General features: G+C 47.8%; 1 protein-coding gene across 16 annotated transcripts in view; it reads right to left on the bottom strand.

Annotated features, from left to right (window-relative positions):
* MACF1 (microtubule actin crosslinking factor 1) overlaps positions 1-14,573 on the bottom strand; it is a 423,081-nt gene that overhangs the window by 61,407 nt on the left and 347,101 nt on the right. The window lies entirely within an intron of this gene.

Raw genomic sequence — 14,573 nt, 5'->3', positions numbered from 1 at the left:
ATCTGCTTGTCCTGACTAGCAATCCCGGCAGAGTAGGCAAGTGTCCAAGGCCTCAGGTGCTCATTGGATCTGGATAGTCATTTCATTGACTTATTTTGACTGTGGTAAGCAGTTGTCGGTTTTTCTCAAAGCTCACTTAACTAGGGGTGTTGCAGCTTCGTGGGCAGTGTCTCGAACAGTTCATCCGGCCAAGATTTGTTGAGTGGCTGCTTGGTCTTCCCTTCATACCTTCTCGAGGTTCTATAGAGTAGACATGGAGGCTCAGTCTGATGATGCTTGTGGGGTTTTGGTCTTGCAGGCAGGCTCTGCTTTGTTCCAATGCTGTTCATCATCTTTTAGACTCAACTGTAGGGGGCTCTGTGTTCCTCTGCTAAGTAGAAGCAAAAAACAATTTTCTTTCTTTTAGTCCCTCCAGACCAGCACAGAAACAGATGGTTTTACGCTCCTCTGCCAGCAGGTGGAGACTGACACAGTACAAGTGGGCTGTGCAGTCCCTCTTACAATCAGACTTTACGAATAGCCAAGCAGAAATCAACTAGGCTGAACAAGAACAAACAACTCCGCGCTCACAAGGAGAAAACCAAGGAATAGTCCCAAATCGGACCTGGAAACATTGTTGGATACTGATTAGTGGGGCACTCCTCAGATAGACCTATTTGCAGCTCCTCACAATCACCAGCTGCCCCTCTTCTGCTCCAGACTCTACTCTCCTCACCGTCTGGCAGTGGATGCATTTCTCCTGGACTGGTCCAATCTGTTCCTGTATGCTTTCCCTCCGCTACCTCTCATGTTGCGAACCTTGTTCAAGCGCAAGAGGGAACAGGCCACCATGATTCTCATCGCTCCACAATGGCCCAGGCAACATTGGTTCTCCCTTCTACTTCAACTCAGTTCCAGGGAGCCTATTCTTCTTCCATTGTTTCCTTCTCTGCTTACACAGCATCAGGAGACCCTTCTGCATCCCAACCTCCAGTCTCTGCACCTGACAGCTTGGTATCTCTCGGGCTGACTTCGAATGATACTCTGTTGTCTCAGCCCGTTCGTTCTATTCTGGATGCCTCCAGGAAATCTGCAACTCTGCAATGTTACCATCAGAAGTGGACAAGATTTTCTTCCTGGTGTCTTCTTCATCATCATAATCCTACGTCCCTTGCAGTGGAGACTTTGTTGGATTACCTTCTTTCTTTGTCTGACTCTGGTCTCAAGTCTACTTCCATCAGAGTCCACCTCAGTGCTATTGCTGCTTTTCATGAGCCAGTTCATGGGAAACTCCTTTCAGCTCATCCCTTGGTTTCCAGATTCATGCGGGGGCTTTTCAATGTGAAACCACCTCTTAAAGCTCCTCCTGTAGTCTGGGATCTCAATGTGGTTCTCTCCGCCTTAATGAAGCCTCTGTTTGAACCTTTGGAAACGACTCCTTTCAAGTTTCTCACTTGGAAAGTGGTCTTCCTCATTGCTCTAACCTCTGCCAGGAGGGTCAGTGAGCTACATGCACTGGTTGCGGATCCACCTTTTACAGTCTTTCATCATGACAAGGTGGTTCTGCGTACACATCCAAAGTTTCTCCCTAAGGTTGTCTCTGAATTCCATCTCAACCAATCTATTGTTCTGCCTGTCTTCTTTCCGAAACCTCATTCTCATTCTGGAGAACAGGCTCTGCACACTTTGGATTGTAAGCGGGCTCTAGCTTACTATTTAGAGCGTACTAAGCCCCACAGATCATCTCCCCAACTTTTTCTGTCCTTTGATCCGAACAAATTGGAACGTCCTGTTTCTAAACGTACGTTGTCTAATTGGCTTGCAGCGTGCATTACATTTTGTTATGCTCAGTCCGGACTGACACTGGAAGGTTCTGTCACGGCCCATAGAGTTAGAGCTATGGCGGCATCTGTAGCTTTCCTCCGTTCCACTCCTATTGAGGAAATCTGCAAAGCTGCTACTTGGACCTCAGTTTATACTTTTACATCTCACTATTGTCTGGATGCATTCTCCAGACGGAATGGACACTTCGGCCAATCTGTTTTGCAAAATTTGTTTTCCTAATGGCCAACCTTCCCTCCATCCCTCTTTTTGTTAGCTTAGAGGTCACCCATCAGTCAAGAATATGCTGCCTGCTTGTCCTGGGATAAAGCACAGTTACTTACCGTAACAGGTGTTATCCAGGGACAGCAGGCAGATATTCTTGCGTCCCACCCACCTCCCCGGGTTGGCTTCTTAGCTGGCTTATCCTAACTGGGGACCGCACGCCTCTGTCGGGCGGGAAGGCACTCGCGCGTGCGCGGTGCAGCCTACTAGAACTTTCCAAGTTCTTAGAGTGCAATCGCTCTAAAATTGTCCGTACCGGGGCTCCGTCGGTGCCGTCACCCATCAGTCAAGAATATCTGCCTGCTGTCCCTGGATAACACCTGTTATGGTAAGTAACTGTGCTTTATCTGCCATCAGGCTTCTATGTTTCTATCTGGTTCGTCTGCTAGTGGCAGATTCTCTCCCGCTGCCCCTCACCCGATCTTCTGTCTCAGGGTCCTATTCCAGTGTTCATCCGGGTCATTTTTGTCTTATGGCTCTTGAAAGGGCTCGCCTAAGGAAGAAGGTATATTCGGATAAGGTGATCTCCACTCTCTTAGGGTCTCTGAGAATTTCCACCTCTTGGGCTTGTGTGTGCGTTTGGCGTCTTTTTGAGAGTGATGTTCCGCAGGATGGCCTGGAGTGAGACCTTACCTGGTCCTCCCTTTGAGTGCTGATTGCTGCTTTGTCTTCCTTTCAAAGTCTTTTGTATGGTATGCATTTGGCCTCTGCTTTGGATGTGGTTAATTTCTTGAGAATTGCAAAATTGTTCTAGCCATCAGTGCGACTGTCGGTTCCTGCCTGGCATCTCAATCTGGTTCTGTCCGTGCTTGTTTGTCCTCCATTTCATCCTCTCAACGCCTGCACGTTGAAGGATCTTTCTCATAAGGCAGTTTTCCTGGTGGCCATTATTTTTGCGAAATGCGTTTCAGAACTGCAGGCCATTTCATTTCAACCAGTTCGTGGTCCTCCCAGTTTTAGATAATCGGGAGGGCTCGTTGGAGCAGAGGCAGTTGTGCAAGTTGGATGTTCGTGGGTCCTTTGCTCTTATGTTCAGCGAACCCATGAATTCCATAAGTCGGATCGTCTTTTTGTTTTCTTAGCAGGTCCTCGTAAGGGGACGGTGCTTCCAAGGCTACCATTGCACGCTGGATCAAGGAGGCTATCACTTCAGTTTACCTTCTCCAAAAGAAGTCTGTTCCGGAATTTCTCGAGGCTCATTCCACTTGGGGTCAAACAGCTTCATGGGCTGAATCTTCTCTTGTACCTCTGGTGGATATCTGTAAAGCTGCAGTTTGATCTTCTCTCCATTCCTTTGTTCGACACAACCGTGTGGATGTTCAGGCGCGTTGGGACACGGTGTATGGTGAGTGTGTTCTTGAGGCGGACCTTTGGGGTTCCACCCATGATGAGTACTGTTTTAGTATGTCCCATCCGTTTCTGTGCCGGCCCAGAGGGATGCTAAAGAAGGAGAAATTAGGTCTTTACCTGCTAATTTTCTTTCTTTTAGTCCCTGCAGGCTGGCACAGATCCCGCTGAGCGAAGATGGACTGTAGAGTTAAAGGATCGAGAGAATTCTGTTCTCCCTGAATGTAGATCGCTTTTAAGAATAGTTGGTGATCTGTGGCCCAAGTCCAAATCTTCTGGGCTTCCTGACACAAGAGGCGAGAGCCTGTCCCACCCTGCTTGTTGATGTAGTACATTGCAACTTGATTGTCTGTGCAGAGCAGAAGGACTTGAGGAAAGAGAAGATGTTGGAAGGCCTTGAGGGCATAAAACATCGCTCTGAGTTCCAAGAAATTGATGTCACAGATATGTGTCGAGAGCAGGGATCCGTTGCTTGTAACCACTGGGTAGCTAGGGTCCATTGAGGAGTGCGCAGGTGAAGACGTGCGAAGGGTGTGACATGAACTGTGGAGGCCATGTGACCCAAGAGTATCATCATTTGCTTGGCAGAGATGGAACGTTGTGGAAGTACCTGCTGACATAGAGACTGAAGAGTTTTAAGACGGTTGGAGGGCAGGAACGCTCTCATGAGGATTGTGTCCAGCATCGCTCCAATGAATTAAAGTCTCTGAGTGGGGATGAGATGAGATTTGGGTAGATTGATCTCGAACCCCAGAAGTTGAAGAAATAGGATGGTTTGGTTGGTGGCCAGGAAACAGTCTGAGATGAATTGGCCTTGATTAACCAGTCGTCCAGGTAAGGAAAGACCTGAAGGTGGTGAGAGCGTAGAAAGGCAGCCACCACAATCAGATATTTGGTGAACACTCTTGGAGAGGAGGCAAGACCGAAGGGCAGCACCTTGTATTGGTAATGACAATGATGAATCATGAAACGAAGGTACTGTCTGGAGGCCAGATTGACCGGTATGTGAGTATATGCTTCTTTGAGATCGAGGGAGCATAGCCAGTCGCCCTGATTGAGAAGAGGTTAAAGAGTGGCCAGAGAAAGCATTCTGAATTTCTCTTTGACCAAGCATTTGTTGAGATCGCGAAGATCTAGAATGGGTCTGAGAAACACCTAAAAACTTACCTATTCTTGAAACACCTAGGCAATGAACCGGAACATCAACCCCCTCGTAACATCATCACATAACTAAACTTGCAAACTGTTAACCCCAACCCCTAATCACTAACTACGAACACTCTATTCAAGTCACGGAATATTTCTACTTCTGAGCAAACAGCTTGGCACTCCCGGGCCTTGCAACACACAAACTGTTGTTAACATTATTAATATTATCAGATGTAGCCTGCTTTACTCTTTAAGTCATTGTACGAGAAGTATACTGCTATACTCTTTAATTCATTGTACGTAAAGTTTCTCTTTATTGTATTGAGATGTACACTGCTAAACTCCTTAATTTATTGTACGTAAAGCCTCTCTTTATTGTATTTACATTTTCTTTTATTGTATTCACAAGCTCTTTTACTGTAAACCGCCTAGAAGTCGCAAGATAGCTGGCGGTATATAAAAATAAAGTTATTATTATTATTATTATTATCTCCTGTTTTTTTGGGGACTAGAAAATAACAAGAGTAGAATCCCTGTCCCTGCTGATCTAGAGGAACCTCCTCTATGGCGTTCAGAATGAGGGATTGAACCTCTTGAAGAAGGAGGGAAGACTGAGGAGTGTTCAAAGCAGACTCTTTTGGCAGACTTATGGTAGGCAGAATCTGAAAGTTGAGAGAGTAGCCGTGGCAGATGATGTTGAGGACCCACTGATCCGAGGTGATATTTTCCCAACGGCTTATGTAATGAGCAAGGCGTCCTCCGATAGGTTGCGGAAGATGGGCAGATGGTAGAATACTGGCTATGTCTTGGAGAACCAAGTCAAAAGGGTTGTGAGGACTTTTGTGGAGGAGGAGGCTTCACCTGTTGTTGCTGTTGTGCTGGTCTAGGGTTTTGCCTCTGTTGTTGCCTTGGACGCAGGGGCTGTTGAGTGGCCGGTGGCAAGGGATGAGCTACAAATCGGCGTTGGTAGGCTGATTGCTGTCGAAAAGGTCTGGTAGGTGGGGTCTTCTTTTTTGTTTTGAGGAGAGTATCCCACCTAGTCTCATGAGCTGAGAGTTTTTGGGTAGTGGAGTCCATGGATTCTCCAAACAGCTCATCCCCCAGGCAAGGTGCATTAGCCAGTCGATCTTGATGATTGACATCAAGTTCTGACACTCTGAGCCATGCCAGTCGACGCATGGCTACTGACATAGCCGTGGCTCTAGAGGTCAGCTCAAAGGTGTCATAGATCGACCTGACCATGAACTTACGAAGTTGTAAGAGTGACGAAGAAGTTTGGCGAAAGGCAGATCTTTTGCGGTCAGGGAGGTACTTTTCAAAAGTTGACAAAGTCTGAATGAGATGCTTAAGATAGAATGAAAAATGGAAAGCATAATTCCCTGATCTATTAGCAAGCATCGCATTCTGATATAACCTCTTGCCAAACTTATCCATGGCCTTACCTTCTCTGCCAGGAGGGACCGAGGCGTACACACTAGCTCCCGTGGATTTTTTTAAAGTGGATTCCACCAATAGAGACTCATGAGGGAGTTGTGGTTTGTCAAAGCCCGGAATGGGTATGACCTTATACAAAGAGTCCAATTTGCGAGGAGCTCCTGGGATGGTCAAAGGCGTCTCCAGATTTTTATAAAAAGTCTCTCTTAATATATCATGGAGAGGCAATTTTAGAAATTCCCTTGGAGGCTGGTCAAAATCCAGTGCATCGAGAAATGCCTTGGATTTTTTGGATTCAGCCTCCAAGGGAATAGAGAGAGAGTCACATATCTCTTTGAGGAAAGAGGTGAAAGAGGTTGCATCAGGCTTAGAGGACGGATCTAAAACAGAAGGATCCTTGTCTGCCGATGAACACTCCCCCTCAGAGAGAAGAGGCTCTTCAGAGTCACCCCACAGATCAGGATCCCTTACTTGAAAGCTTCGGTCTCGGGACTCCGGTGTGGAGGGTTCCAGGTGTCGAGTTTTATGTGTCGACTTACCCGACCTCTGGGAAACGGTACCGGGAGATGTTATGGGTTGTGCCGGTGCCAAAGTTTGTACAGCCTAGTGTAAGGACCTCGGTTCCGGCGCTAAGATCGGCATGGATACCGACGAAGCCGAATGTACCGGTAACGACAAAGTGGATGCAGATAAGAGGTTGTTCCACTGCCGGTACCGGTGGCTCAGACCGGACCGGGACTGGAAGGCTCAGTTGCAAAAGAGCAGGCAGGAGCTGCTGTAATTGCTCCTTGAGCTGCACCTGCAGGACGGCGGCAATTCACTCGTCCAGCGAAGGCACCGGTACCGCTTTTTTCTTCTGCGGTACCTTCGGTGCCGCTCTACACTCCGAAGAGGAACCCGAGGTCGAGGGGCTCACCACAATCGGTGCGGAGCGCTTCCGTGGGCGCCTCGAGGTCGGCAGGACTGGGCTCGCTGCTACTAAGACCGGAGGACGCTCCAACGGGGAAGGCTTCTTAGCCGGCTTACCTGGAGGATGCGACGCCGGCGCGGTGTCGACGAGGTAGGTGCCGACTGTGTCGGGGCCGATGTCGGGGCCGGTGCCGCCGAATCCGACATATCGGTACCAAACAATAACCGCTGCTGGATCTGTCAGTTTTTTAATGTTCTCTTTTTTAGAGTGGCACAGCGGGTGCAGGTGGACGCCCGATGGTCAGGACCCAGGCACTGTAAGCACCAGTTGTGCGGGTCGGTGAGAGAAATGGGCCTCGCGCACCGCTGGCACTTCTTAAAACCGGGTTGGGGGGGCATGAACGTAAAAACGGCTTCTGCCAAATCGAAGGCCGAGGCCTCGATGGTGGCAGCAGGCCCCGCCGGGGCAAACCCGAAAAAAGAAGAAAAAAAGAAAATTCTTTTTTTTTTTTTTAATAATAAAATAAGAAAAAGAAAAAAAGGGGAATACAATTTCCGAAAAGGTTTATGCGAGCGGGAAGGTGAATGAGAAAAAGTTTTCAACAGCCGTTGAAAGTTGCGTCTTCTTAGCTCCGCGGAAACTAAGGAACTGGGGACCGCGCGCCTCTGTCGGGCGGGAAGGCACTCGCGCGTGCGCGGTGCGGCCTACTAGAACTTTCCAAGTTCTTAGAGTGCAATCACTCTAAAATTGTCCGTACCGGGGCTCCGTCGGTGCCGTTACCCATCAGTCAAGAATATGCTGCCTGCTTGTCCTGGGATAAAGACTAAATGGCCCATACAATCTTCCATCCGCAGTAACCATTATCTCTTCCTCTCTCTAAGACATCCAATGTGACTATTCCAGGCTTTCTTGAAATCAGACAGTTTCTGTCTCCACCACCTCTACCAGGAGACTGTTCCACGCATCTACCACCCTTTCTGTAAAAAAGTATTTTCTTAGATTACTCCAAAGCTTATTACCTCTTAACTTCATCCTATGCCCTCTCATTCCAGAGCTTCCTTTCAAATGAAAGAGACTTGACTCATTTGCATTTAAGCCACGTAGGTATTTAAACATATCTATCATATCTCCCCTCTCCTGCCTTTCCTCCAAAGTATACAGATGGAGATCTTTAAGTCTGTCCCCATACGCCTTATGATGAAGACCACACATCATTTTAGTAGCCTTCCTCTGGACCGACTCCATCCTTTTTATATCTTTTTGAAGGTGTGGCCTCCAGAATTGTACACAATGTTCTAAATGAGGTCTCACCAGATACCTCCTTTTTCCTACTGGCCATAACCTCTCCCTATGCACCCTAGCATCCTTAAGATCATCACATACAATCACACCCGCTCTTCTGTAGTGCACTTAAGTTCTTCACCCCCTAAACTGCATGACCTTGCATTTCTTAGCATTAAATTTTAGATGCCAAATTTCAGACCATTCTGCAAGCTTCGTCATCCTGGGTGTCTACTCTATTGCAGCTTTTGGTATCATCCGCACAGAGACAAATCTTACTCAACAGCCCTGTAACAATATTGTTTATAAAAATGCTAAAAAGAAAAAAAAAGATCTTCATATCATGAGCGCCTGGGCCAGTCCAGAGCCACAAGAATCACATGGCCTATGGGCTGGACAATCCGAAGAACAACTCTGCCCACCAGAGGCCACGGAGGAAAGACATACAGCAGGCCAGCCATCGGCCAAGCCTGCACCAGAGAATCTAGCCCCTTAGCCTGACGATCCCTGTGCCAACTGAAGAACCTCGGCACTTTGGCGTTGACACTCGTGGCCATGAGATCCATGATCAGCTGACCGCAGGCCTCAACAATCAACTCGAATGCTTGCAGCCCGAGACACACTTGTCAGGATCCAGTGCATGACAACTGAGAAAATCCGCCTGGACATTGTCCACGCTGGAAATGTGGGAGGACATGATGTCCCGAAGATAAGCTAATCCCACAAGCAGCGAGGTCTCCAGCACCACCAGATAACAGTTGGCACCCCCCTGACGATTGACATAGGCCACCGCTGTGCACTGTCTGAGAGAACTCGAACATACTTGCCCTCCAGCAACAACTGCAATTCCACCAATGCTAGCCGAATGGCTATGGTCTCCAGAACATTGACCAGGATGCCTCCACCTGTGAGCAGCAGCCTTGAGCTGAGCAACCGAGACATTGAGCCCCCCAACAGAGGAGATTGGCATCCATGAGAAGCACTGTCCACAGGGGCTGATCGAGACTCACTCCCTGAACCAGACTGGAAGACTGTAACCACCAGCACAGGCTGCCACGAACTAACCCCCAAAGAGGAACGGGAGAATCCAGATCGTGAACCTGTGGAGACCACTGCCAAAGAAGCGCATACTGAAGAGGGGGCATGTGAGCCCGAGCCCACCGGACCACTTCCAAGGAGGCCACCATGGATCCCAAGCCCTGCAGAAAGTCATATGCCAGCTGACATTGGCAATCCATCAGAAAGTGAATCTGCATCTGCAATTTGCACACCCTAGCCTTCGGAAGGAAGACTTCTCCTCAAGCTGGTGTTGAAAAGAACGCCGAGATACTCTAAGTGCTGAGATGGGGTTAACCGGCTTTTGGACAGGTTGACCAACAAGTCCAGGGACTGCAGAAACTCCACAACCCGAGCCATAACCCGGGAACTCCCCTGCACGACTTTGCTTGAATCCACCAATCGTCCAGATAGGGGTACACCAGAATGCCGTTCTTTCACAAGGCCACTACCACCACTACCATAATCTTGGTGAAGGTATGAGGCGCCGTAGCTAGACCAAAGGGAAGCGCACAAAACTGATAATGCTCTCCCAAAATCGCAAAGCAAAGGAATTGCTGATGGGAGGCCTGAATGGGAACATGCAGATAGACCTCTGTCAGATCGAGAGAAGTCAGAAATTTCCCAGGTTGGACAGCAAGAATTATGGACTTCAGGGTTTCCAAATGAAAAGATAGAACCTGGAGCACTCTGACACCCTTGAGATCCAAAATGGGCTGAAAAGTTCCAAGATGGCGACTGAGATGGATGCATAATGCTGAGCTCTGCGTTAGCGCCATTCTCAACCCTCTTCTCGCGCTGCTTCCTTCTTTCTTTGGTGGTGTGTGCTGTGGCCGTGCTGGATGTTTTGAGATGATGGGGAAGAGGAAGGGAGCTCAGCAGCTAAATTTTCCTAAATCTCAGATAATCTCTCCTGTGGAAATGGTGCGGAAATACTTAAGAGACTCTGTTAATACCTGAAGAAAGTTTGCCACCTATAAAAGAAGTCCAGAGAATTTCAGTGGGTATGAAGAAACAAACTGTTTCCATCCCAAGAGGAGAAATGGAGAAAGAAGAAACCAAATTAGATCTGACAAATTGGAGAGTTCCTTAGAAGCAATTAGAGAAAGAACTACCCTTATAGTGACATTCGCCTTGGAGTTTGACAGAGATGGAGTACCTGCCAGGGCAAATCTCCTCAGGAGGTACAGTCTACCGCTTTGAAGTCCAGCAACCTGAGCAGTGTCTGTCGAAAAGCCCTCCTCTTACAAGTTGTCTGATAAGGAGAGGAGAGGAAACGATCTGGCAAAGGTCATGGAAACTCCAGAGAATAACTGTCCCGAATCACCTCTAGGACCCACTGATTTATTGTTATGTCAGTTCATCCCCGGTAAAACTCCCGCAACTGGGCTCCGACCTGCAACGAGTCATTAGGCCAGAGGAGTCATGACCCCCATGGTGGGCTCCCCGAAAGGACTGCATGCGTTGGAAAAAACATCCTCTGGAAGGAAAATAAGTCACACCCCGGCCAGGGCGGTACCTACGAAAGTCACTAAAACATCCCCGGGCAGAACCACCTCATGAAGCCTGGCGAGGTTGGCCCTCAGGTAATCGAAGCATCTTAGAAAGGCCTGAACCAGCTTAACTAACTCCTCCCTGAAGAGAAAGGAGTCCCGAAAGGGAAACTTACTGAGCTTAGCCTTAGATGCCATGCCGCATCCACCGACCAACCCCAAAGCCACAGAATACGGCAGGTTGCTACACCGAAAGCCATGGAATTGGTCAAGGCACGCAACAGATCATACAAGGCATCAGAGAGATAAGAAGCTCCCAGCTCAATCTTGGCAACTTCCTGATCTACTAAGGACAAGTCAGCTGACTCACGATCACAAACTCTCTCAGACCACTGGAAACAAGCCCAGGATACCATAACACCAGGGCAGCCATATCAAAACATCATTTAAGTAGAACCTCTATTTTACAGTCCTGAGGATCTCTCAGGACCGAGCCGCCTTCCACCAGCACGGTATGTCTGTGCGCAATAGCCAAGATCACCGTATCGACCACAGGGTCAAGAAAGAGTTACTAAATCAGATCCAACAGGTCCAAACAATAGACCGCGCAATCTTACCACTCCACCTGTTGGAGACTGAGAAAAGACTGACTGTAAGAGGGACTTCAGAGCCCGCTTGAACTGTTGCCAAAAGTTAGTGCCTTAGTCTCCACCTGCTGGCAGAGGAGCGTAAACCCATTCGTTTCTGTGCCGGTCTGGAGGGACACTGAAGAATTTTTAGCTTTCTGCAAGATCCGGTTCGCAGGTACAGACTGAACACCTACTGTACAGGCTCCATGAGTGGATGTAACAGAATTTTCAGGTCCCCTGCTTAACCAACTCAACCGTCTTCTAGTTCATCTAATGCTTCAGAGGGAAGAGCTTTGGAACAATTTACCAAAACCACCAGGATCACAGATGTCAAATACACCGGGGAGTCCCTCTGGGTTAACCTAGCAAGAGGTGGCAATAAATGCCTGTATCTTGGTGTGGTATACAGACCCCCAAGACAAATGGAAGACATGGACACGGAATTAATTGAGGACATAGAGAATATCACTCTACGGGGCGACACTGTACTGCTTGGGGACTTCAACATGCCTGATGCAGACTGGAACACATTTTCAGCAACCACCAGTAGCAGCAAGAGGCTTTTGGCCTCCATAAATGGTGCACAACTAAAACAGATGGTAACGGAGCCCACTAGGGCCCAGGCGATCCTTGACCTGGTACTCACCAACGGGGAAAGCGTCTCAGAGGTCTTGGTAGGAGATACGCTAGCCTCCAGCGACCATAACATGGTATGGTTCAACCTTAGGAAAGGATTCCCTAAATCAATCACAAAAACAAAGGTACTTAACTTCCGGGGCACCGACTTCACACGCATGGGAGATTTCGTCCATCAGACGCTGCAGGACCAAGCAGAGACCGGTAATGTGGAAGCTATGTGGTCGTACCTGAAATCATCCATACACGAAGCTACTAATCGCTACATAAAATCGGTAGACAAACGGCAAAGAAACAATAAACCCCAATGGTTCACTGAGGAGATCTCGCACCTCATTAAGGAGAAGAAAACAGCATTTCTTTCCTACAAACGTACGCAGAGAAGTGAAACCAAAGTAGAATATAAGACCAGGTCTGCAGCGGTCAAAACAGCAGTTAGGGAGGCCAAACTTCGAGTGGAAGAAACTTTGGCAAAAAACATTAAAAAAGGGGACAAATCTTTCTTCAGGTATATTAGTGATAGGAAAAGGAACACAGACGGCACAGTACGCCTTAGAAGACCGGACGGAAACTACACAGTGACGGATTCTGAAAAAGCCGAAATACTAAATGAATATTTCTGTTCAGTCTTCACCTGTGAGGCACCGGGACACGGACCACAGCTGAAGGCAAAACAAATTGCGGAAGACCCGTTTCAGAATTTTGAGTTCACACCTGAAGACGTCTACAGTGAGCTGACAAGGCTCAAGGAGAACAAGGCCATGGGACCGGACAATTTGCACCCAAGAGTGCTTAGAGAATTGAGAGATGTTCTGGCGGAACCGTTGGCCGTACTCTTCAATCTCTCACTAAGCACGGGGAAAGTTCCGTTGGACTGGAAAACAGCCAACGTCATTCCTCTGCATAAAAAGGGTTGCAAGGCTGAGGCTGCGAACTATAGACCGGTGAGTTTCACTTCAATAGCATGTAAACTCATGGAAACACTAATTAAGCATAAATTAGATACGGTCTTGAATGAGGGGAATCTCCGGGACCCCAGTCAACATGGATTCACCAAGAGTAGGTCCTGCCAGTCCAATCTTATCAGCTTCTTTGACTGGGTAACAAGAAGGCTGGACTCGGGAGAGTCCTTAGACGTCGTATACCTTGACTTCAGCAAGGCTTTTGACAGTGTCCCACACCGCAGACTGCTGAACAGGATGGAATCAATGGGGTTAGGAGTAACACTAACTGCATGGGTTAAAGATTGGTTAAGTGGCAGACTTCAGAGGGTGATGGTTAACGGCACCCTCTCCAAAACGTCGGAAGTGACCAGCGGAGTGCCACAGGGCTCAGTCCTGGGTCCACTCCTCTTCAACATATTCATTAGGGATTTGACTCAAGGGCTTCAAGGTAAGGTAACCTTATTCGCTGATGATGCCAAACTATGCAATATCATAAACGGCTACAATCTGCAGAATACTATGGAACAGGACCTCCGTACTTTAGAAAGCTGGTCCTCTGTCTGGCAGCTGGGCTTCAACGCCAAGAAATGTAAGGTCATGCATCTCGGAAATGGAAATCCATGCAGAACTTACACCTTGAATGGAGAAACTTTGACCAAGACTACAGCAGAACGAGACCTGGGAGTGATCATCAGTGCAGACTGCTACTCAAGTGGAGAAGGCTTCATCTAAGGCACGGCAGATGATGGGTTGTATCAAGAGAAGTTTCGTCAACAGGAAGCCTGAGGTCATGATGCCATTGTACAGAGCCATGGTGAGACCTCATCTGGAATACTGTGTGCAATTTTGGAGGCCACATTACCGTAAAGATGTGCTCAGAATTGAGTCGGTTCAGCGGATGGCCACCAGGATGGTCTCGGGGCTAAAAGGTCTCTCGTACGAAGAGAGACTGAACAAATTGCAGCTCTATACTCTCGAGGAGCGTAGGGAGAGGGGAGACATGATTGAGACATTTAAGTACATCACGGGACGGGTCGAGGTGGAAGATGATATCTTTCTTCTCAAAGGACCCTCGAACACAAGAGGACATCCGCTCAAACTCAGGGGAGGGAAGTTTTGTGGAGACGTCAGGAAGTACTTCTTCACGGAACGAGTAATAGAGCATTGGAACAAGCTTCCAGTACAGGTGATCGAGGCCTGCAGTATCCCAGACTTCAAGAATAAATGGGATACCTATGTGGGATCACTGCGAGAGTCATACCAATGAATAGGGTCGCTAGGATATAGACTTAATAGAGCAGGTCAGTAGATTTAAGGGGGCCAGTAGACTTAAAAGGGGGTCAATGGTATGGGCAGACTTGATGGGCTGTAGCCCTTATCTGCCGTCATCTTTCTATGTTTCTATATATATTCGTAAAGAATCCTCTTTAGAAAAATTCAAGCGTTCCTTAAAAAGTTTCTTGTTCAAGGACGCATTTGAAAAATAGACAATATAATTTACAAATCATCAAATTTCTTAGCTCTTAATCACACTTACGCGTAGATTATAAATTTATCTTTTTTTTTGTGTTACCCCCTAAATGTTTCTTTTCTTTCTTTAAAGATTGTA

This window comes from Geotrypetes seraphini, chromosome 8, assembly GCF_902459505.1.
Source record: "Geotrypetes seraphini chromosome 8, aGeoSer1.1, whole genome shotgun sequence".
In the NCBI taxonomy this organism is placed as follows: Eukaryota; Metazoa; Chordata; class Amphibia; order Gymnophiona; family Dermophiidae; genus Geotrypetes; species Geotrypetes seraphini.
Note: the sequence above shows the minus strand (reverse complement) of the source record. Positions and strands in the feature narration are given on the sequence as shown.